Genomic DNA, 25,227 nt, shown 5'->3' on the forward strand with positions numbered 1-25,227 from the left:
ATGTGAAGTAAAATCAACAGAACAAAATCAAAAGCTCTCGAAATAATTCGGATTGGATCCGCAATCAGAATATATTATATAGCTTATATAAGCTAACCGCTGAGGTCTTCTGATAACTAGTCAAAGAAAACCAACTATAAAAAAGATAATATATATTAAAATCACTTCTTGAGTTATTTGAATAATACGAGTATTGGATAGCCAAAAAGTTTTTTTTTTTGTATTTCTAATCAACCTTCAACTTATTTCTTTTATATTTATACTAATAAATAAGTAAACAAAAATGTACCATTTTAGTCGACCACTTTTTGCAATTTTCCCGCTAGAGACGTTATTCCATCAGTGTAACTCGAAATTTCCAGAATGGAAGCGAGCGAACCATTGTTGTGCTATATGAACTGATCTTCGCCTTCATAAACTTCACAAATTTCATTGGTGGTTTGCGTAGCATTCTTCCCTTTTTTATTAAAAAATTTATAACAAATTTCTTCATATTTTACTCATTTTTCAACAGCTGTAAATTTTTTTCAACTTCCCCGAATAAAGTTTAAATTCTCCTGAATAAGCATGAAGTTTGTAACACCCCGAAAGAATATTCGAAGATCCTATAAAAAATATATAAGACATATGATGACCATTCTCTATCAGAAGAACGCGGGAGACCACCAAAAAAGTTTGAAGACGCCGAACTGCAAGCAATATTGGATGAAGATGATACTTTGGGTAATCCGAGACAACCATCAACATCGACTGATTTTGTGAAATGTATTACAGCTACGGTGCAACTGACGTTAACGGGTTTTAAACACTAAAAGTGAGATAAAATGGTTAAATTGGATCCTTTAAAAAATAAAATTATTAACCATAGAAAAATGTAACCATAACTATATACTAATACTTAATTGTTGCACGTGTCCTCAAAGCTAAAGGTTAATGTTGGCATTGAAGATAAACCACACCTATTAACACTTTTCTTCAAAAATACAAATAGTACTTGTAACCCATAAGTGTAACTGCTCTGTGGTCTGTGAAACTCAACTTTGCCTACACTGACTTCTGAATTTCAAACGATGTGTGAGCTAAATTCATATTGAGATAGTATAAAAGTATTATACGAGTATAACTTATAACCTATTCACATGGAAAAAAGTTTCTCATTTTACTTTCTCTTCTAAAATTCAATGCATAATAATCAGGGTGTGGGAGCCCTGAGCTTAATATAGTGAGACATGGTACGGTCCGTAGCTCCTGTTATGACATGTCGTACTTATAAAGTAAGAATGGATTCAACATATGTTCATAAATACATATATAAACTTTTTAGTTTCATGTATTCTTCGTATTTTTTAATGATCTGATAAATATAATTCTACCTTTTACTTGAACTTAAATTTGCGTACAAAATACATATATTTATGTATGTACTACGATAGTATTAGTTAAACTTTGCTCTTTGTCATCAAGATAAGTCAGTCTGCTATACAGTTGTGCAAGTGAAGGTTCACTGCTTCGTTGCTGCTGAATTTTGAAAGTTACATAATTTTAATTAAACAGGAACTTTCTAGCCATCGACAGCAGGCCTACTACACAAGCATGCCATTTGCACGTTACGGCACCTAAATTAACATATCTTTTATATACCATATACTCACGCAGTTTGCAAAACTCAAAGCCGATTAAATACTTTATAAAACAAGTAAGGAAGAGCTAAGTTCGGGTGCAATCGAACATTTTATACTCTTGCAACTTGGTGGAATCAAAACCAGGGCAATACCTTAAGTTGCAAAACGTCAACCAGAAAATTGGAAGTCAAGCAATTTTATAAATACATACTACTGTGCCCAAAAAATAAGGTGATATTTGAATTTAAACTGCGCGCGTCGAAGGATTTGGAGAATTATTTTTTTTTTAAGGTTGGTAGTACTGTCAGTCACATTTATGTCAAATTTCATGTCAAAATATTCATTAGTGTTTGAGATACGTGTCGTTTTGTGAGCTGCTAAAAGTGAGTTTTTCGTTTTTTGCGATGTCGAAATTTTTTGGGCAAAGAATTTGCATTAAATTTTGTTTACGGAATCAATTTTCTGCTGCGGATGCGTTGAGGATGGTGCAGAAAGCCTTTGGTGATGAGGCTATGTCTAAAAAAAATGTTTACAAGTGGTATAGTGAGCTCCAAGCCGGCCGTGAACATGTCGAAGACGAAGAGCGTCCAGGGCGACCTTCAACCTCAACCGACGAAGCTCACGTTCAACAAATCAAAGATTTGGTGTTGAAAAGCCGTCGATTAACAATTAGAGATCTTTCTGATGAAGTTGGCATATCGAAAGGTTCGGTCAATACCATTTTGAAGGATGTTTTGGGCCTCAAGCGTGTCAAATCTCGACTGGTAGCGAAAACATTGAATTTTTTGGAAAAAAGGCGTCGCGTTGAAGTGTGTGAAACGATGCTTTCCGACTACCAGGGTGTCATGAAATGCATTACAACTGGCGATGGGACTTGGATCTATGCTTACGACTCCGGAACAACCGATCAATCGAGCGAATATCGTGCCAAAAGAGAGCCGAGACCAAAAAAATCGCGCCAAAGTCGCTCAAAAATCAAGGTCATGTTGACTGTTTTCTTCGATTATCGTGGTGTTGTGCATTATGAATTCATTCCAACCGGGCAAACAGTCAACAAGGAATATTATTTGAACGTTATGCGTCGTTTGCGTAACGCTATCCGCATAAAAAGGTTGGAATTGTAGAAAGACAATTCTTGGTTTTTACACCACGATAATGCACCATCCCATACTGCCCTCGTAATTCGTGATCATTTCGCCAAAAACTCAACCCATATCGTTCCGCAACCACCGTATTCACCTGATCTGGCGCCGTGCGACTTTTAACTGTTCACCAAGCTCAAAAGACCGCTAATGGGACACCGTTTTTATACGATAGAGGAGATTCAAGCCGCAGCGAAGACGGAACTGAAGGCCATCCCGGAAAGTGACTACAACCAGTGTTTCGAAGATTGAAAAATCCGTTGGCATAAGTATCATGCCACATACTAAAAAAATGTTCTCTGGATATCATTAAGGTACCTTTCAAACAATCACCAATCATATGGTGTAAAGTCAGCCGGATGTTCGAAAATACTGGTAATAGTTATATGGGGGCTAGGTCAAGTTTTCTTTCAATTGTATTTATTTTAGAGACAAAGATATACTGTTATGAGTAAAAGATGTTCAGTAATTTTCATTGGCATAACTCAAATATTGACCGATATATCCAGTATAAAGCCACCTGGAAGTTCGAAAATTTTTATATTAGGTATATAGGCGACCAGGGAAGTATTCATCCGGTTCAATCCATTTTCGATACACAGAATTACTATTATCAGAAAAGGATTCTCTGAATTTCAATTGTATATATCCCGCATTGATAGATATTTTCATTCAAAAGTCAACTATAGAAACTGAGGTCCACATATTCGGTCCTTAGAGGCTTGAACAGTTTTGCGTCGATTTGGCAACTTTTGGTGATAAGGTGGCATACTTTAAAGGAATTATTAGTGAGAAATTGTATTCTATTATTATAATTATGTACTTCTTGATTTATGTACTGGAAGTTGGAGGAATCAAATGAAATTTTAAATTGTGTTAGGTGAAAAGTAAGTGTAGGTATAGTCGGATTTCGCATTCCAAATTTAGTTGGGGGGTGGGGTCCCGAGATATGTGATTTCACCAAAAAATGGGCGGTGCCACACCTATCGTCCAAGTTTCACACCGGCCTCAAAAACCCTCTCATCTAATCTTGAGGGTAAAATTTAATGTCTCTAGCATATTGAGTTATTTGAACAGTACATTAAACTTATTTGAGGGAGGGGTCACGGCTATTTTTCAAAATGTTTTGCCCTCTTGAACCTGCGGTACCCTGTACAATGTTATACATATATTAATTTAGTAATTAATTATGGCCTTTATAGGATTATTTTAGATTAATGGCGATTTGTGGGCGTGGCAATGATCCGATTACGCTCATCTACGAACCCGTAATTTTTTTGTTACTAAGGAACGCGCATACGATGTAGTTTCTTCAAGATATCTCAATTTTTTATATATACATATAACCCTATATCTATCTCAATTAGTTTTAGGTGATACATACAACCGTTAGGTGAACAAAACTATTATACTCTGTATTAACATGTTGCGAGAATATAAAAATGATGCATAACATCCAACTTTCGTTATTTGACGAAACCTTGAATGAATTACAAATAATTTTGGTATCTTACTCACATATTGTATTCTAGGTCGTATTCCCATTTCTTTTCATGTGCTAAATGCATTAACTTTCGCAATTACTCAAGTATATTGAGGACCATATTTCCACGCAATTTTATAAGGATAACTCATACACTGCGAGCTAGGGGTATTCATTGATTTCACCAGTTTCCGGCATTAAACTATATTACGTTTATACTCGTATCTATTATTATATGTTCACTTAATTTCCAAAAATATCTTACATACTCTTATGAATCGATTGTACCTAGCGCTTGAGAAATTATTAACCAATTTGAAAGTTTCTACACCTAAAATAGCAAATATCTGCTTTAAAAATCGGTTGCTCGAAATCGGTTTTAGACGCATAGTCTCTTAGGCAAAGATGCTCATAATGATCCGTAGAAAATTTCACGCATACACGATTTCACAGAAAAAAATCGACCCGCTCTAATGTACGTGTACCAGGTTTTCAAAGAGTGTAGTCCTACTGACTCCTCATTAAAATCGGTTCACTTCTCATTCAATAATATGGTAAATGCAGTGCATCAAAACACGTGAGAGTTTTGCTTGCAAAAACCAAAAATAAGTTTAATATCAGTAACCCCTTTTATTATTTTCATTCTTACAGAAACGCTTGTTGGGTATGTATTTGTACGTACTAATGTAAATCGAAATGCAATCAAGCGTGTTAAAGCGATTTCATTGCCATTTGCAATGTTTGCACCAACTGCATTTCGCATGAGTGTTTTCACAAGTGGAAATCGCCCAGCGACAAACTTCAAGTGTAAAATAACAAAAAAAGTTTATGCGCAGCGAATAGTAAAAGCTTTTCGATTATCAATAATAAAAGAACAACTGCAAACCTAAGTGACTTTATAATGGAATTATTTTTCACGCACTTTATTGCTTTTAAAACATTTAAATAACTACATTCGTATTTGTATATTAGGGTGTTCGTTATTTCCCCAGTTAATTTTTATTCTGGCAAACGTGCCTTTAAGTTTCAGATTTTACACCAAAAAAATTTTACAACATAAAACAGCTCTTTGTTTTCAATTAAAGCGGGCAAAAATCATTTTACTTTTCCTACTTGGAAATAACGGACACCTTAATAATTAACTTTACATTATTTTTATATCCTGAACATGGTAAACTAAGTTTTCCACGATGTTTGCAACATACAAAAAAACTCTATAAAATATATGTGTATGTACGTAACAATTGAAAAGTCCCCAGCCTAACATATTAAAACTAATTTTTTGGCAAAATTCGATTTTTTTTATTTTACATAATTCTTGGCAAGGGTGATACACTAGTTATAGTGACCCTCCATCTTTTTGATATCTTTTATGTAGTACGATTTGTGCTTTGGTTTAAAATAAGCCTCAGTTTCGGCGATCACCTTTTCATTCGACGAAAATGTCTTCATACGATTCTTTTGAGGTCTGAGAACAGGAAATAGTCACTGGGGACCAGATCTGAAGAGTACGATGGATACGCAACCAACTCGAAGCCCAATTCATTGATTTTTGCCATCGTTTTCACTGACTTGTGTCACGGTGCATTGTCTAGGTGGAACACCAAATGCGGTCAATTTTTGGCGATTTTGACCATCAAGCGGTCCAATAAGGCTATGTAACAGTCCCTGTTGATAGTCCTTTTAATGTTTTCGTAAGTAACAAAATCTTTGGGCGACTTTTGACGTTCAAACTCAGCATACCAATCCTTGATGGGTGATTTTTCTGCTACTATTTCTGGAAACTCGTCATCAACTCAAGTTTTTGCTCCAACTGCATTTTTTCCCTTTAAAAGGCAATATCTTATCAACATACGAAATTTCTTTTTATCCACTTTTTCACGATAAGAAAAGTTGCTTCCGACCTACAGCTGACACGGTTTTTGAAAATTAGGGCTAACTAGAAATCCTACGGATTTAATTCTAGTAGCGCCATTTATGTATTCGGCCGGGAACTTTCAATTGACCTTTTAGTTCTCTCCATTTGATATAGCAATTAGTAATTGCTAATGAACCCAGCCAAGTAAATTGTAACTGAAGGTTCTTTTTATTGCCGAAAGTAAATTTAAATTAATCCGACGGTACTACAATTATATCCTTTTTGTTTGCATGGCGTCGCATGTTAAGTGCTGAAGAGGCTTAATTGCATTACATACTTGTAGATCGCATTATAACTAACAATCTTTATGTAATTGATGGTACTTCCCGATCTTTGATCTTTCCAAGTTGCAAGAGTATAAAATGTTCGGTTACACCCGGACTTAGCCCTTCCTTACCTGTTCCGATTATTCGTTGATCGCCAAATAATGAAAAGGCTTTGAAATTAGCTGGAAAAAACTAAAACACTTTTTTGGCAATATGCTGCTTTTGTTTATAATACAAATTTTAATTTATTAAATATATAGATGTAAACGTTAAATAAAAACATTCCATCACAATGCGAAATGTATTTTTGAATCATGATGGAAATCACTCGACGTGTGATATAATGAACAATTTTAAGAATAGTCCCTCTCTATTGTTATATTGAGAAATTAGATATCGCAATGGAATTTATAACTTGTGTGAACTTGTATGTATTTATGGAATTTATAACTTGTGTGAACGAAAGCAATAAAAAAGGACATAGTACCTAACTCTATTGGCATTAATTCATCAAGCACTGTCAGTTTGTTTCACATCTGTCATAGTTTATTTAAAAACACTTACATTTTGGTGAATATGTAGTAGGCATTGTCATAAATATATACTTATATGTATGTGTGTCTATATACTTTTCCGAAACAGCCCAAAACTTTAACGGAAACAATGCCTCAAGAAAATAATGGGAAACACACATATGTATGTATGTTTATGTAGTATGTGCTGGTATGTACCATATTTGTTTGGAAATATATTTCATAGCATTTTCCAATGTACTTGGCTAAAACTGAATATGAACAAGTAAGGAAGAGCTAAGTTCGGGTGCAACCGAAAATTGTATACTCTTGCAACTTGCAAGAATCCAAGCCAAGGAAATACTTTAAGATGTAAAACCAACCGTATAGAGTAAAGTCAGCCGGATGTTTGAAAATCCTGATACTAGTTAAATAAGGGCTAGGCCAAGTTTTCGCTCCAATTTATCTATTTTAGGCACAAAGGTACACTGTTATGAGAAAACACGCTCTCTTATTTTCATTGGGATAACTCACATATTGACCAAAAATCTTTATATTAAGGGGTTATATACAGTTAGGATTTTCAAAAAATCGATTTTGCGTTTTTTGCGTTTTCTTAATATAAAATAATAAAATTTCAAGTCGATCCAACGAATATTTTCGAAGTTATAGACACATTAGTGAAGGCGCGCCGACTGCATGTAAAGTGCTTTCAAAACTTTAAACTCGTTTTTCTCGAAACGGTGTTTTCAAAGTCGGTGAGCAAGATTTCTCTGAAACGGCTAAACCGATCGGTCAAAAATTTTTTCACAAGCTTCTTAACTATATTTTTTTAGTAATTAATCGAAGGATTTCCCCATACGATGAAAATTTCTTATCTTTATAAACAATTAAAGACCCGAATTTTGGTCAAAAATCGAACCTTTTGCTTTGAGAAGCCGCCATTTTGTCAAAAAAAAATTCTTTGCTAACTCCTTCGATCAATCACTAGATTATTTATTATATTAATGAAATTTATTTGGTTTTTGCATTTTAGATGATCCAGTCCAGAGATATTGTGCTCACCGCAAGAGGTTTTTTTTTTGCGGACCTCTGCAAAATTGGCAATATCAACATTCTCGATAATTATTTTTGGCAATAAAAAATATGTGAATATAGTTTAAGGTTGTCATAATATACCTGCCAAGTTTCAAATCATCCTAACTGTATATAACCCCTCAAGTATATAGGAGCTAAGGGAAAGTGTTGGTCTGATTCAACCCGTTTTTTGACATACAGTCATACAAATATAAGAGGATTATGCCTTAAGTTATGTATAGCACACATTGACCTACATTTTCGATCAAGAGTCAACTATAGGTACCGAGGCCTAAATATTCGGTACCTAGGGGCTTGAACAGTTTCTGTTGAACTTAAACCATTAGTCATAAGGTGGTACACACTGAAGACATTATTCATGCAAAGTTTTATTCTGCTATATTGATTTTTTCTTGATTTGTGTACTGGAAACTGAACGAATAAAGTGGAATTTAAAATTGTGCTGTATGGGAAGTATGCATGGCTGTTGTTCGATTTCGTCCATTTTCATCATGTGACATAAGAATGTAAGTAGAATACCACGTACCAAATTTTTCCGAAATCGGGTTGTTGTGTTTCGAGATCCAATCATCGTCTCGCACAAAGTTATCTCATATCATTTCGGTGGTAAAATTTTAAGTTTATGGAGTATTTAGTTATAGCTTTATTACGCTTTTAGTAGTTTTGAGCAATACCGTTATATGGAGAGTCAGTGGGGTTATCGTCCAATTTCATCCATGTACACACTGTCGGTAGGAGTTCTTATAAGATATGCGCTCAGAAATTACATTAAACTTATTAGATGGCGGGGCCACGCTAACTTTTTCAAAAAAATTTGCCCACAGATGCCTCTTGCTACTGTGATCCCCTGTACCAAATGACAGCTTCATATCTTAATTCAGTGCTTAATTATGACACTTCATATGTTTTTCGAATTTTTTTTTTGTACTACTAGGTTCCCTACATACCCAGTTTCATCAAAATATCTCTATTTTAATCAAGTTACAGCTTGCACGGGCGGACGGACGGACCGATAGACAGTCAACCGAATTTCAACTTTTCTCGTCATCCTGATCATTTCTATATAAAATCCTATATCTATCTCAATTAGTTTTAGGTTATACGTACTACCGTTAGGTGAACGAAACTATATAAGTAATACTCTGTAGCAACTGGTGGAGTATAAAAACTTACTGTTACTGTCTTTGCTTTGAACTTGATTTATATACCGTAAACTAGAAGAATCAGATGGAGTTTGAAATTATGTTATATAGGAAGAGGGTGGGAGCATAGTGGTTTTTGAGATATACGCCTTGACTTTGTTAATGAACGGCGCAACCCCCACTTTCCACGATTTTTAAATCCAAATTACAAGATTGTATCCTATTTTGTGGCTAACTTAAAGCACTTTGCGATTTTTCTCCTATCTGCAATAGCAGCATCTTGAGAGTGTTACCAAAATTCATCAAGTTATCTGAAACTTCAAGTTAACGCCTTTACGGACAGATGGATAGATCACAGGTGACGAAGTACGATTTTTAGAAGATGATAACCGTTGGAAACTAACATTAGCCGATACTCTGTTGACAGCGCGTCGAATAACAAACATCAAATGTGTACAGATACCACCGCTTCAGAAAGTTAGATTCATAATGAACAGTATTTTATATTATTTGCTTCTAAAAAATCAGCATCTTTCTCTTTCTATTTGTGAATTTTGGCGTGCTTCACATGCCTCCATACCTTCATACATATCTCGGTCAATTGCGATTTTTTTTCATTTGCTACTCTAATTTATCGAGCCAACTCGATCTGGTCTTCTTCTTGCCATAGTGTTGAACGCTTTGGCTTCAACCATTTTCTTCTGCAGCCTCTTAGTGTCTATCCTTGTTACATGATCTAGTCATCTTAAAAGGGACATACGCAAACATACAAATTTTTTTGCCTCTGATAAGTTGTGCTTACTGATAGCTCCACCTTATACGCTACTCGCTAATATCTTTGAATGCTCCACAGATTTTTCGTAAAATTGTCCGTAAAATTAGAACGAATAATGGTTTGGTTTGGTAAAGTAACTATACATTGTCTTTTTTTACAGTTTATTTTTATTATAGAACGAAAGACATTTTATTGTATTAAATTTTTGAAGGTACCAGTTAAAAGTACCAGTTACTATGCCCAAGATTTACTGGGTTTATAACCGACTACATTGAGGAACACGCTGTACATCTGGACAATAGAGAAGAAGAAGTCTAATGTCCAATTGTTTCGAAACATTAATGTGCACAAGATCTTGCCAATCGGAAAATGGTACATTCATTAAACCAATGTAATTAATTAAAATTCCAATTATATTTCATTAATATGTGGTGGACACTTAAAGCCATATTATCGTGAATAAATAAATCACTATATTAAACTCAGAACTTTTGCACGTATATAAAGAATTGAATTTCAATTTATGACAAAAAATACATACATATGTACGTATGTATTTAATTAACCACGATAATGCAAATGTTGAAATAAGCCAACATGATTTTACAGAAATTGTTGTGAAATCAGTTTAATATATGTGAATATGTACATATGCACAGTATACCAAGGCTGATGCGGCGTGAAAAGAGAGCTGATATTCTTTTGGAATATCTAGGAGTATTTACAATAGAAAACTTATTGCCTGAGTCTCTACATACTGCAAAGGCAGAACTATCTGATAAATATCTCGTAAATATTATAATGAGCTTTTTTCAAAATAGAAGATTGTTATTTAACACGGACGGCAGTCGGTTTTAGGCCCACTACTACGGGGTACTGAGAATACATCAACCAAAAAATGTGAAAACGATCGCTTATGCGGGTGACAGTAGCTAAACATGTGGATGGCCTCCGGATCAAAATGCAATCACTGCCCAAATGGTTTGTGCCGATGGTTTGCTATCATGAGTCTACAGCTGGCTGAGCAGATAGAATTGAAGAAAAGATATCGCTCACCATAATAGAATGTGAGTTTACTTCACAGGTACTTGTGGCAATAGTGGACTCAAGACACTTGGAAAAAGGCGGCAGACATAAAATCATATGCTACACCGATTAACGCAATGCATAGTCTTTCAGCAATAAGCGTGATAAATGTTTTCCGAACCATATCAAACGACGCTGCTTAGGTATTAGCCAGTATGGCGTCGATTTACATACATGGAGACGAATTCGCGCGAATATACAACTTATCAGAGAGCAGCAAAATGAGAGGATAAACTGATTACGGAGAAACTTCTTGGATAGATAAACGACATGGGGACCTGGATTTCCACCTAAGCCAAATACTTATTGGCCGTCGATGGATTAGAAGCTACCTATACAAATATCGTCATGACGTTGGTGTATATTGCCCGACTTGTACAGAGTGTATAGAAGACTCTGAACACGTATTTTTGTCCTTAGCTCGCAAGAAAACCACACTTGGAGGTAGTCTCACTGCACTTATATGCGAGTCCTCTGTAAAATGGAAAGCTGTCAGCGAAGTGACAACTGTAATTATGATAAGATTGAGACATTTACAACATACGTATTAGGCATCAGTCAGTCCTTTCAATAGAGGGGGCTTAGATGCTGACTTCTTTTTCATGAAAATATTCATAGCATCGATCTATAATACCCTTCACAGATGCATTTTTATAGCTTAAAGGGGTATTAAAAGAACTTGCCAATTTAAATGGCAATAATATTCTATAGAAGGTCGATAAGAACAATTTGCATATTGTAACTTATTATTATATAGGGTGATTTTTTAAGAGCTTGATAACTTTTTTAAAAAAAAAAACGCATAAAATTTGCAAAATCTCATCGGTTCTTTATTTGAAACGTTAGATTGGTTCATGACATTTACTTTTTGAAGATAATTTCATTTAAATGTTGACCGCGGCTGCGTCTTAGGTGGTCCATTCGGAAAGTCCAATTTTGGGCAACTTTTTCGAGCATTTCGGCCGGAATAGCCCGAATTTCTTCGGAAATGTTGTCTTCCAAAGCTGGAATAGTTGCTGGCTTATTTCTGTAGACTTTAGACTTGACGTAGCCCCACAAAAAATAGTCTAAAGGCGTTAAATCGCATGATCTTGGTGGCCAACTTACGGGTCCATTTCTTGAGATGAATTGTTGTCCGAAGTTTTCCCTCAAAATGACCATAGAATCGCGAGCTGTGTGGCATGTAGCGCCATCTTGTTGAAACCACATGTCAACCAAGTTCAGTTCTTCCATTTTTGGCAACAAAAAGTTTGTTAGCATCGAACGATAGCGATCGCCATTCACCGTAACGTTGCGTCCAACAGCATCTTTGAAAAAATACGGTCCAATGATTCCACCAGCGTACAAACCACACCAAACAGTGCATTTTTCGGGATGCATGGGCAGTTCTTGAACGGCTTCTGGTTGCTCTTCACCCCAAATGCGGCAATTTTGCTTATTTACGTAGCCATTCAACCAGAAATGAGCCTCATCGCTGAACAAAACACGCGCGCGAAACACATTTCGAACCGAACACTGATTTTGGTAATAAAATTCAATGATTTGCAAGCGTTGCTCGTTAGTAAGTCTATTCATGATGAAATGTCAAAGCATACTGAGCATCTTTCTCTTTGACACCATGTCTGAAATCCCACGTGATCTGTCAAATACTAATGCATGAAAATCCTAACCTCAAAAAAATCACCCGTTAGTTCAATTCCATTTGTATGATCGCTATATGCTATAATTGTCCGATATCAGCGGTTTGAACAAATGAGCAGCTTTTTGGTGAGAAAGGACGTGTGCAACATTTCAGATCGCTACCTCAAAAACTGGAGAACAGGAATATGACTAAAGCGGTATTTAGCGATTTCTACTGCTTCATAGTCGCCATGTAAAGCACACTAGCGTTTCGCTTTCACGTAATACTCCGATTGGAAAAATATTAAATTTTGACATAAATTTTATACGAAATTGTACTACCTTCTTCTTCTTCTTTACTGGCGTAGACACCGCTTACGCGATGATAGCCGAGTCAACAATAGCGCGCCAGTCGTTTCTTCTCTTCGCTACGTGGCGCCAATTGGATATTCCAAGCGAAGCCAGGTCCTTTTCCACTTGGTCCTTCCAACGGAGTGGAGGTCTTCCTCTTCCTCTGCTTCCCGCGGCGGGTACTGCGTCGAATACTTTCAGAGCTGGAGTGTTTTCATCCATCCGGACAACATGACCTAGCCAGCGTAGCCGCTGTCTCTTAATTCGCTGAACTATGTCAATGTCGCCGTATATCTCGTACAGCTCATCGTTCCATCGAATGCGATATTCGCCGTGGCCAACGCGCAAAGGACCATAAATCTTTCGCAGAACTTTTCTCTCGAAAACTCGCAACGTCGACTCATCGGTTGTTGTCATCGTCCAAGCCTCTGCACCATATAGCAGGACGGGAATTATGAGCGACTTATAGAGTTTGGCTATTGTTCTTCGAGAGAGGACTTTACTTTTCAATATCATCGGCATACGCCAGCAGCTGTACACTTTTATAAAAGATTGTACCTGCTCGATTAAGTTTTGCAGCTCGAATATTTTTTTCCAGCAACAGATTGAAGAAGTCGCACGGTAGGGAGTCGCCTTGTCTGAAACCTCGTTTGGTATCGAACGGCTCGGAGAGGTCCTTCCCGATCCTGACGGAGCTTTTCGTGTTGCTCAACGTCAGTTTACACAGCCGTATTAATTTTGCGGGGATACCAAATTCAGACATCGCGGCATAAAGGCAGCTCCTTTTCGTGCTGTCGAAAGCAGCTTTGAAATCGACGAATAGGTGGTGAGTGTCGATTCTCCTTTCACGGGTCTTTTCCAAGATTTGGCGCATGGTGAATATCTGGTCGGTTGTTGATTTACCAGGTCTGAAGCCACACTGATAAGGTCCAATCAGTTTGTTGACGGTGGGCTTTAATCTTTCACACAATACGCTCGACAGAACCTTATATGCGATGTTGAGGAGGCTAATCCCACGGTAGTTGGCGCAGATTGTGGGGTCTCCTTTTTTATGGATTGGGCATAGTACACTTAAATTCCAATCGTTGGGCATACTTTCGTCCGACCATATTTTGCAAAGAAGCTGATGCATGCTCCTTATCAGCTCTGCGCCGCCGTATTTGAATAGCTCGGCCGGAAATCCATCGGCCCCGCCGCTTTGTTGTTTTTCAGTCGGGCAATTGCTATTCGAACTTCTTCATGGTCGGGCAATGGAACGCCTGCTCCATCGACATCGATTGTACTACCGATAGAATTGAAATTTTCATTCGATCTTTTCTCATACATACATATATTTGTCAGTCAATTGCCGAAGAAACGTGATTTTTGATAATAAATATTTTTGAACCACTCTGAATAATCAATTTTTCAAAAATCAAAATCTTGACCAGTTCCCCGATCATTACCTATTGTAACAATATATAAGTATATACTAGCTGACGCCGCAGGCGTTGTCCTGCGTGAAATTATGTGTTTTAAAATTAAAAGAAAGTTTAATTTATATTGTCTTCAAAATTATTTATTTGCGATTTTTCCACATTGTTTTCAATGTAGTGTAGTTTGTTTCGGTGCGAAAATGCACAGAAAGGATGGTTTTCCAACTTGTGAATGCACCATGTATAGTCGGCCGTGTGAAAAACATGGCATTTCTAGATTTATGTCGCACACTTCTAGCGACTATCCTTGTGTCCTGTTGATTGTCATCTCAAATGCAATTTTCTCTGGAAACTGAATAGGTTTGAACTGAAATGGCAATCGTTGGAACTCAAAGGAATTCGTAGAATCAAGCATTCTGCCGCATTGTATTCGATAGCTGAATCACAATCAATCGGGCTCCATTACACAGTTTCGGCGCATGAAGATTGGGAAACATAATAGTGACAGATCCAACTTTGAGACGCAAATGATGCGGCGGTATCACTGGATAGTTTACGGCTCGTCAATGTCAATTTAGTTGTAGTCAGTGTTTCCGCTGGCTGTACTGTATTCTAAGGGTTGAAATACACAAATGAACTGTGAGATACACAACAAGAAAAAGCAAATATCCCATAAAATGCTGCATTGCAGTTCACGCATCGACCCATGTGATATATGCTGGTGTCATCTCGTTCACGGCCATAGCGGTTATTGGCCGCTACGTCCTTTGGTGATGTACTTACTTGATCGATTTCACCAAACTGCAATACTCAACATTGATATGAGTTTTGAATGTGAATTAGACAATAATGGCGAATATGGTACAATCCATGTGTTGTCAACTTCGTTATTCACACCTCTAAATTGAATGCTGATTGTTCTGCCATTGTCATCTGGTGAGCGAGACCGATACAATGAATATCTATCATTTCCAGTTTGCGTTTCCGAAAGAAAAGCACGTGAATAGTGTTTCGTGCATTTATTGTCAGACATACACAACGAAATGCGATTGCGATGTCCGCAAGATCCATTAACCACTTCGTATAATTCGGGATCTATCTCTGGTCAGGAATTTCCGATGAAATGATTTCATCAATTTGGTCTGGTGTAACCACCATTCACCATCCTAAGAAGAATGTGTGCGTGCGTCAAATCTCTTTTTTGTTCCTCAACAGAATACATCTTGCAACTAACAACACCAAATATACATACTTGTACGTTGCTTCAAGATAAAATCCATCAAACATCATAGCTGTTGTTTGAAAAGTCGTGCTGTGACATCGTGACGATTTTGCTGATTGATCATGATTCAATAATTCCGTAATCTATGGTCATTTTGCATTGCAAGTGAATGTAACAAACAAATCCGCCCGCCCATAATTCCTCACGTACAGGTATATACTCGTAATCGCATCCTGCGAGTACTCGTGCATGTGCTTTGGGCAATGTATAAAGTAAGTTGATGGTAAAAAGAACGCCGACCGATATCAGCGCGACCTCTTCCTGGCATCGTGACAAATTTCAATGTGTATTTGATCACTTTGTAAGAAAGACACATAAGGTTTTCACTGAATAATTTTCAATAATTTACCTTTTGGATAGCCGAAATAAAAATAGCAAATGACAGAAATTGAATAATTCAAATAATTTACATATAAATTAATTGGAAAACAAAACAAAAAAAAATCCAAAAAAATGTGGTATCGAAAAGTCACTTTTTGGAAATTTACGCTCGTAAGTCCGCTAAAAATGAACATTTTCTCTTTTTTTTTTACAAACCATCCTCACTGGATTTCCTTCAAAGTGGTTCAGGTCATTTTACATTTCCGGTTTCGGTTTAGTCAGCTGTAGCCCAACTTATTTTTATATACATATAGTACATATAAGATAGGTATTTATGCAATGTGATATGATATCATGCCATGCGATATGACATCACGTCACTTATGGAAAATAGAAAAGGGCTGTTTTTAGGGTTTTCCCGGCAATTATTCAATTTTTTCTCGCCTTTTAAACCTTCCCTAGACCTCCACGAACATTTCAAGACTAAAATAAAATAAATTCGTTCAGTCGTTCTCGAGTTTTAGCGAGACAAACGAACAGCAATTCATTTATACATATATGTATGTATATGTATATAGATATACACTCGTGGCCACGCAAACCTTACCATTATACTTTCTTAAATTTTTTTCGGAATTTTTCGTTTGTTGTGGATTTTCTGCAATTTTGTTTTTTTTTATGTTTTTAGTAAGCATAAGTAAACTAAATTATGTTATCTAATTATAATTATAGTTTTACGTTTAATGAGTAAAACACAAATTAGCTTTTCTGTGCTTATACAAAAGCGGACGATTTTATTGTTTTTAAAACTAAAAAAAATAAAATTAAATATTAATTTCAAATATGTATAGTGTAAATGAAATTGAAAAAAAATCATTTTTCCATCGCATGTCAGTCTCTGACATTTCGAGCTCATTTTGTAAAGCTCACTATCTTTCAATTGATTTATCTATAGCTGAATGTGTTTTGTTTTTAACACTTTTGATTAATAACATGTCATTAACTTATTTCTAAATAAAAAAAATTGTATACCGCAAAAAGTACCGCTATAAAATGTAGTCAAATTGCACAATACTTGAAAATTTTGAGTGGTAAGTTTTCCGTGGCCACGAGTGTATTTACATATTTGGATTTGAGATAATTTTAAGCAGGAAAATCTTCCTCACCGGCATACTCCTTTCTAAGTGGTTCTCCTGAAGATCACTCCGAGATGAACGGAATCCAGAATTTTCGAAAATGAATCCCTGATTTTTAGAGTACAATAAATTCTCATTATTTTATTATATAATTAAAATATATGCCTTTAAAAAACACGAAAAGACGATATTTCAGGAACTACATTATTTCAATTTTCTTACGTTACGTTGTGAAAATGGGCAAAATCTCACTAAAATCACGTCAACTTCTTCACAATACAGTACACATATCAAGAACCAACTAAAGGATAAAAACACAATTTTTCCTAAGAACCATAAAATTTTAACACTGGGGCAACGCATTCACCACATCACTACACCACATACTAACACACATGCGAGCTACTGTGCAGGCTTTTCGTGGAAAAATGCTGGCAAAGTTGCGAATGAAGTAATGACGGCTGCACTTAATAACGTATGTGGTATTTGCAAGAGACTTCGGTGTCTGGGCTCTAGACTGGGGAAGGAAGGCCACTAATCGGTAGTCCACTGATCAAGCCTTCGCTCAGATAGACGCTGTACTATTGAACACGGAGACACAAAGTACTTGTGAAAAGCTCTATTATTGATATACTACGAGTATATCTTTTGACAGTAGAGCCTCATTTCGAACATCACACTGCCGGGCGTGCTCTATATATGTATGTATGTATATCCAGAGTGATCACTTGGCCATAACGATAAATATCACAATGGACATGGAACGACCAAGAAGAAGGGTTAGCAAGCTAAAGGTGTAGGTCAAAGGGTGGAAGGTTAAAACACTGGGCGAGAAGCTTTTCCAATTTATGCTTGACGTAAACCTCAACGAATCTAATGATCCACCCATTACTAAAGAAAAAGACAGCATATTGATGGAATAGTGGAATCGAAATACTGATTCACAAAGCAAGACGTGGAATTTTTAATAACAAAGCAGAGCGACAGGTTTTGGGGTAGGAACTGGCAGATCTAATAATACCAGATTATATGCGTTATATGTCGCAATCAAGGCAAGGTATATTATGGAAAACCGATAGCTCTGATACTCCAAGAATTGGGATAAACCGAAGATAGAGGGCTGAAGCCCCCCCCCCGAAATAAGGAAATTTTTTAAATAAATCGCAAATAAAAAAGATTTATCACTGACTGAATCGTTTGAAACTCTTATACACTACTCAGCTCAAACCTATAACAGTCGTACGCAACTACACTAGACGGTGACTGAAAACTTATCAAAAGTCATACTTAAGCGTTGTACAGATCTCCATCTTGATATGGCGAAGTTGGTTGGACAGGGATATGACGGAGCAGCAAACATGTCAGGGCATTTAAGTGGAGTGCAAACCAGGATAAGACAACTGTATCCAAAAGCACGATATGTTCATTGCGCTAGTCACCGATTGAACCTTGCGCTTTCTAATACTATGTCATTACCTTCAATACGGAACTGCCTTGGTATTGTCAATGAAATAGCAAATTTATTTAGAAACCATTCAAATGCAAACACAACTTTCCAGGACGTTATACAGAAGCACGCACCAGAAAGCAAAAAAGACGACTTGTTCGCCTTTGTGAAACAAGGTTTATAGAAAGGCATGAAAGCATTATAAGCTTTGTGGAGCTTTTCAAATTCATTGTACTAAGTTTGGAAATAATTTCGAGTAAGACATGGTCCATTTCGTCTAAAGCATCAGCCTTCTTAGCAGCGGTAGAGAAAAGCGATTTTTTGCTTAGTCTATTCGTCTGTGAGCAATTGTTCAGCTTAACGCTGCCACTGTCTGTGCAACTCCAAGAAAAATCTATGGATTTTGTATCAGCAATGAACCGAGCCAAAGAATTAATAAGAACTCTGCACCAGATAAGAGAAACAGCGGATGGTTTTTTCAACGATATTTTCCAAACAGCATCACAAATGTCTAAAGATCTTTTTGACATAGATCTTGTAGTGCCTAGAGTGACTTCGCGTCAAACTACTCGTGCTAACCCAGCTTGCACAACCCCTGAAAGCCACTTCAGAGTTACAATATTTATTCCATGCGTTGATGCTCTGATTCAAAACATGACAGAACGTTTATTAGTGAATGAGGATATACTCTCGTCATTTCAAATTCTACTCCCAGGTTTTGCTGCAATTGATAATGCCGAAGAATTAAAAAATTTAACTATTTACTTCGAGAAGCAAATATCAATGACAGCATTAAAATCAGAGTATCGATTGTGGTGTGCCAGTTTATCAACAATAGATCCAACCATAGAAGTGTTGAAATTACTGCAACATTGCGATGCAACGTATTTTAAAAATATTCACTACCTGCTTACAATTTTACCAACTCTTCCAGTGACGACCGCTTCCTTCGAAAGAACTTCTTCTATCTTAAAAAGAATAAAAACTTTACCACGCAGTGTGATGGGCAATGAGCGGCTGAGTGCACTTGCTGTTATTGCAGTGCACTGGGATATTAACACGTTCCCTGTCCCCATACAAAACTTAATTTTTAACTGTACACGTGCAACACTTATTTTTGAAATTATATTGCTGTATGCGTTTTTAGAGGTTATCGATGTAAAGGGTGATTTTTTAAGAGCTTGATAACTTTTTTTAAAAAAAAAACGCATAAAATTTGCAAAATCTCATCGGTTCTTTATTTGAAACGTTAGATTGGTTCATGACATTTACTTTTTGAAGATAATTTCATTTAAATGTTGACCGCGGCTGCGTCTTAGGTGGTCCATTCGGAAAGTCCAATTTTGGGCAACTTTTTCGAGCATTTCGGCCGGAATAGCCCGAATTTCTTCGGAAATGTTGTCTTCCAAAGCTGGAATAGTTGCTGGCTTATTTCTGTAGACTTTAGACTTGACGTAGCCCCACAAAAAATAGTCTAAAGGCGTTAAATCGCATGATCTTGGTGGCCAACTTACGGGTCCATTTCTTGAGATGAATTGTTGTCCGAAGTTTTCCCTCAAAATGGCCATAGAATCGCGAGCTGTGTGGCATGTAGCGCCATCTTGTTGAAACCACATGTCAACCAAGTTCAGTTCTTCCATTTTTGGCAACAAAAAGTTTGTTAGCATCGAACGATAGCGATCGCCATTCACCGTAACGTTGCGTCCAACAGCATCTTTGAAAAAATACGGTCCAATGATTCCACCAGCGTACAAACCACACCAAACAGTGCATTTTTCGGGATGCATGGGCAGTTCTTGAACGGCTTCTGGTTGCTCTTCACCCCAAATGCGGCAATTTTGCTTATTTACGTAGCCATTCAACCAGAAATGAGCCTCATCGCTGAACAAAATTTGTCGGACGTAAAGCGCGAAACACATTTCGAACCGAACACTGATTTTGGTAATAAAATTCAATGATTTGCAAGCGTTGCTCGTTAGTAAGTCTATTCATGATGAAATGTCAAAGCATACTGAGCATCTTTCTCTTTGACACCATGTCTGAAATCCCACGTGATCTGTCAAATACTAATGCATGAAAATCCTAACCTCAAAAAAATCACCCTTTATTTTTGAACTATCCCACACATTTTGACAGCGATATAACGGTAAAAAAAAAAATTTTATCAGTTTGATCAATTTGATACACGAACGTGTCACTACGAAGTTGAATTGCATATGCTCTATGTATCACATATGAATTAAAAATTAATTTTTGTATGGGGACAGGGATATCATATATCATATGTATCATATATGATACATGGACGCTGTACACATGGTACAAGAAAATAATTTTGTATCATATGTGACACATTGGACAGGGAACGTGTTAAAATAGATCCAGATGAAGTAATTAATGATATGGCAAACAAGAAGAAAAGAAAAATATTACTTATTTAAGTTACAACTACCAAATAATTTAAGTAATATGTATATGAATTTATATTGTTTTTTTTTTTTTAATAAACAGAAAATTTAAAGTTTATATATGTTTTTACTTCAGCCCCCCCCGAAATGAAAAGCTGGCTACGGGCCTGACAGACGTACACACGACCTCCGCTTGCCATCTGTAACGAACGGTCAAATTTATTCCACCGGATTTTCGGGATTAATGTTAACAAAAATTGTGAATAAACTAAAGAAGGGAAAATAATCAAGAGCGAAATGCAAAAGTTAAAACGTACGAACACGCTGTTTCAATCAACTCTCTCTTGTGTACGCTGAGTGATAAAAGGTTGTGTGTAATTTAAAACATGGTCCTTTGAGCTTAAAAGAAAGGCGCTGCAGAAAATAAATTAAAAAAAAACATAAAAATACTCATATGTATGTATATAAACAGCGGCGCGGCGTGACCAAATATACAAAAATGCAGCGAACAGAAAATACATAAATATATATACGCATGTACACATGCATACATAGGTATATACTCGTACATAACAAAAAGTTCGGTGCAATCAAAAAAGTCATCGTAATACATATACAAAAGTGCAGTGACCAAGAAAGATACATAAATAAATACTTATGTTCGTTCAATATACATACAAATTAATAAATGTGCATTGAAAAAATCGCAAATTATGGCGACAAAATTTTTGAATACATACACATAATACATGTTTATACATTTATTCCGTGTCCCGTTTTTTCCGGGGTTATTTCCTAAAGTAAAATTTAGCACGCCGTGCCCTGTTTGAGTCAACTTAAAGGTAGGATAGGTTATATCTCAATTATATTAAAAGTAAAGCAATTTAAAAATAAAAAAAAAGATATTTCTAAACAAAAGCATGTTTTCAAATTTCGAGGAAAAAATAAAATTTAATTGACCATACTGTTCTACAGTGCTATAAGATCGATTTTGAATATATATATTTGTGCCCACAATTGAAAAAAATATCAATGGTTTTGTAAGATTTGCTTTCGTTTATTTCTAAATCCTTATTTTCATTTTGCATTACAAAAATCACAAAACATAGATAACTGACAATCTCATCAAGGCTGGTACATTTATTCCATCACTTTTAGATCCTAGTTAAACCGCTAACCCTGTTCCTCACTATAATTTCCACAATTATCCGAAATTTTAACAAGATTATTGTGGAGAGAGTCAAACATGATACTCAAATTTGCTCCTAGAGTCCTGCCAGTTTGTCAACATTTTTTGTGCAATTTCTTCATAATTTGGTACTTAGCCGTTGCCTAGGAAAATTTCCACTATTAACAAAAACCTTTTCCTTTCCATTTTATTTATGTATAATATTTTCATGAACTAAGGACCACGGAGGATGGAGTCATATGTAGAAGTTGGAGGATGGAGTCATATGTAGAAGTTCACGCAAGTGAGGAAAGTTCTCTGATCGCCATTCACTTGGGAGTGGCCAGAAACGATTCTTTTACATATGACTCAAGCAGCTCACGACTTCCGGTCTTTGACCAAGTATCCTCTGGGTAGCCTAAGAACATCCGTTCGAAGGCGAGCTAACGTGAGAAGGCGAAATATCCCCTACATAGGGTTGTGCGCTGGGCTTGGGACCCGCCACGTAAAAAAACAACCCCAGCGAATAGCAACAACCAGCCTCGGATGAGAGACCCCCCTTTTGATGACGACCATGGAAAACGAAATAAGGACTACGAATTGAGGGCATGCACCTGGAATGTCCGGTCCCTTAATTGGGAAGGTGCCGCTGCCCAGCTGGTTGATGTCCTCGTGAAAATAAAGGCTGACATCACCGCCGTCCAAGAAATGCGATGGACGGGACAAGGACAAAGACGAGTAGGTCCTTGTGGCATTTACTACAGTGGCCATATAAAGGAGCGCAAGTTTGGTGTTGGATTCGTGGTGGGAGAGAGACTCCGTCGCCGAGTACTATCATTCACTCCGGTGAATGAACGTCTAGCCACAATCCGCATCAAAGCGAGGTTCTTCAACATATCGCTGATTTGCGCCCACGCCCCGACGGAAGAGAAGGACGATGTGACCAAAGATGACTTTTATGAGCGCTTGGAGCTCGCTTATGAGAGCTGCCCCCGCCACGATGTCAAAATCGTGCTTGGCGACTTCAACGCCAGGGTGGGCAAAGAAGGTATCTTTGGCACTACGGTCGGTAAATTCAGCCTCCACGAGGAAACATCCCCAAATGGGTTGAGGCTGATCGACTTCGCCGGGGCCCGAAATATGGTTATCTGTAGTACTAGATTCCAGCATAAGAAGATTCATCAAGCTACCTGGCTGTCTCCGGATCGAAAAACTACCAACCAGATCGATCATGTTGTGATAGACGGAAGACACGTCTCCAGTGTTTTAGATGTGCGTGCGCTCCGAGGTCCTAACATCGACTCGGACCACTATCTTGTTGCAGCTAAGATTCGCACCCGCCTCTGTGCAGCAAAAAACGCACGCCAACAAACACAAGGAAGGTTCGACGTCGAGAAGCTGCAATCACAACAGACAGCCGAGCGATTTTCTACTCGGCTTGCACTCCTGCTCTCTGAGAGCACTCGTCAACAACTCGGTATAAGGGAACTGTGGGACGGCATTTCAAACTCCTTACGTACAGCTGCAACCGAAACCATTGGTTTTCGGAAGGTGCAAAAGAACAGCTGGTACGACGAGGAGTGCCGTGTCGCAGCGGAGAGAAAACAGGCTGCCTACCTCGCAACGTTACGATCGACCACAACACGTGCGGGATGGGATAGATACCGAGAGTTGAAGAGGGAAGCGAGACGCATTTGTAGACAGAAAAAGAAAGAGGCCGAAATGCGTGAGTACGAAGAGCTTGATAAGCTGGCCGACAGGGGTAATGCTCGAAAATTCTACCAAAAGATGCGGCGGCTTACAGAAGGTTTCAAGACCAAAGCATACTCATGTAGAACCCCCCAAGGTGATCTAGTCACCGATGCCCAGAGCATACTTAAATTATGGAGGGAACACTTCTCCAGCCTGCTGAATGGCAGTGAACACACAACGCCAGGAGAAGACGAACCCGATTCCCCAATCGATGACGATGGAAAAGACGTTCCATTGCCCGACCAAGAAGAAGTTCGAATAGCAATTACCCGCCTGAAGAACAACAAAGCGGCGGGGGCGGATGGATTGCCAGCCGAGCTATTCAAACACGGCGGCGAAGAACTGATAAGGAGCATGCATCAGCTTCTTTGTAAAATATGGTCGGACGAAAGCATGCCCAACGATTGGAATTTAAGTGTGCTATGCCCAATCCATAAAAAAGGAGACCCCACAATCTGCGCCAACTACCGTGGGATTAGCCTCCTTAATATCGCGTATAAGGTTCTATCGAGCGTATTGTGTGAAAGATTAAAGCCCACCGTCAACAAACTGATTGGACCTTATCAGTGTGGCTTCAGACCTGGTAAATCAACAACCGACCAGATATTCACCATGCGCCAAATCTTGGAAAAGACCCGTGAAAGGAGAATCGACACACATCACCTCTTCGTCGATTTTAAAGCTGCTTTCGACAGTACGAAAAGGAGCTGCCTTTATGCCGCAATGTCTGAATTTGGTATCCCCGCAAAACTAATACGGCTGTGTAAACTGACATTGAGCGGGACCAAAAGCTCCGTCAGGATCGGGAAGGACCTCTCCGAGCCGTTCGATACCAAACGAGGTTTCAGACAAGGCGACTCCCTATCGTGCGATTTCTTCAATCTGCTGCTGGAGAAAATAGTTCGAGCTGCAGAACTTAATCGAGCAGGTACAATCTTTTATAAGAGTGTACAGCTGCTGGCGTATGCCGATGATATTGATATCATCGGTCTCAACACCCGCGCCGTTAGTTCTGCTTTCTCCAGACTGAACAAGGAAGCAACGCAAATGGGTCTGGCAGTGAACGAGGGCAAGACGAAATATCTCCTGTCATCAAACAAACAGTCGTCGCACTCGCGACTTGGCACTCACGTCACTGTTGACAGTCATAACTTTGAAGTTGTAGATAATTTCGTCTATCTTGGAACCAGCGTAAACACCACCAACAATGTCAGCTTTGAAATCCAACGCAGGATAACTCTTGCCAACAGGTGCTACTTCGGACTGAGTAGGCAATTGAGAAG

General features: G+C 37.6%; 1 protein-coding gene across 1 annotated transcript in view; it reads right to left on the reverse strand.

Annotated features, from left to right (window-relative positions):
- Nucleotides 1-25,227, reverse strand: part of LOC105224260 (delta-1-pyrroline-5-carboxylate synthase) — a 237,945-nt gene that overhangs the window by 31,931 nt on the left and 180,787 nt on the right. The gene's annotated exons all lie outside the window — the stretch shown is intronic.

This window comes from Bactrocera dorsalis, chromosome 5, assembly GCF_023373825.1.
Source record: "Bactrocera dorsalis isolate Fly_Bdor chromosome 5, ASM2337382v1, whole genome shotgun sequence".
Lineage (NCBI taxonomy): Eukaryota > Metazoa > Arthropoda > Insecta > Diptera > Tephritidae > Bactrocera > Bactrocera dorsalis.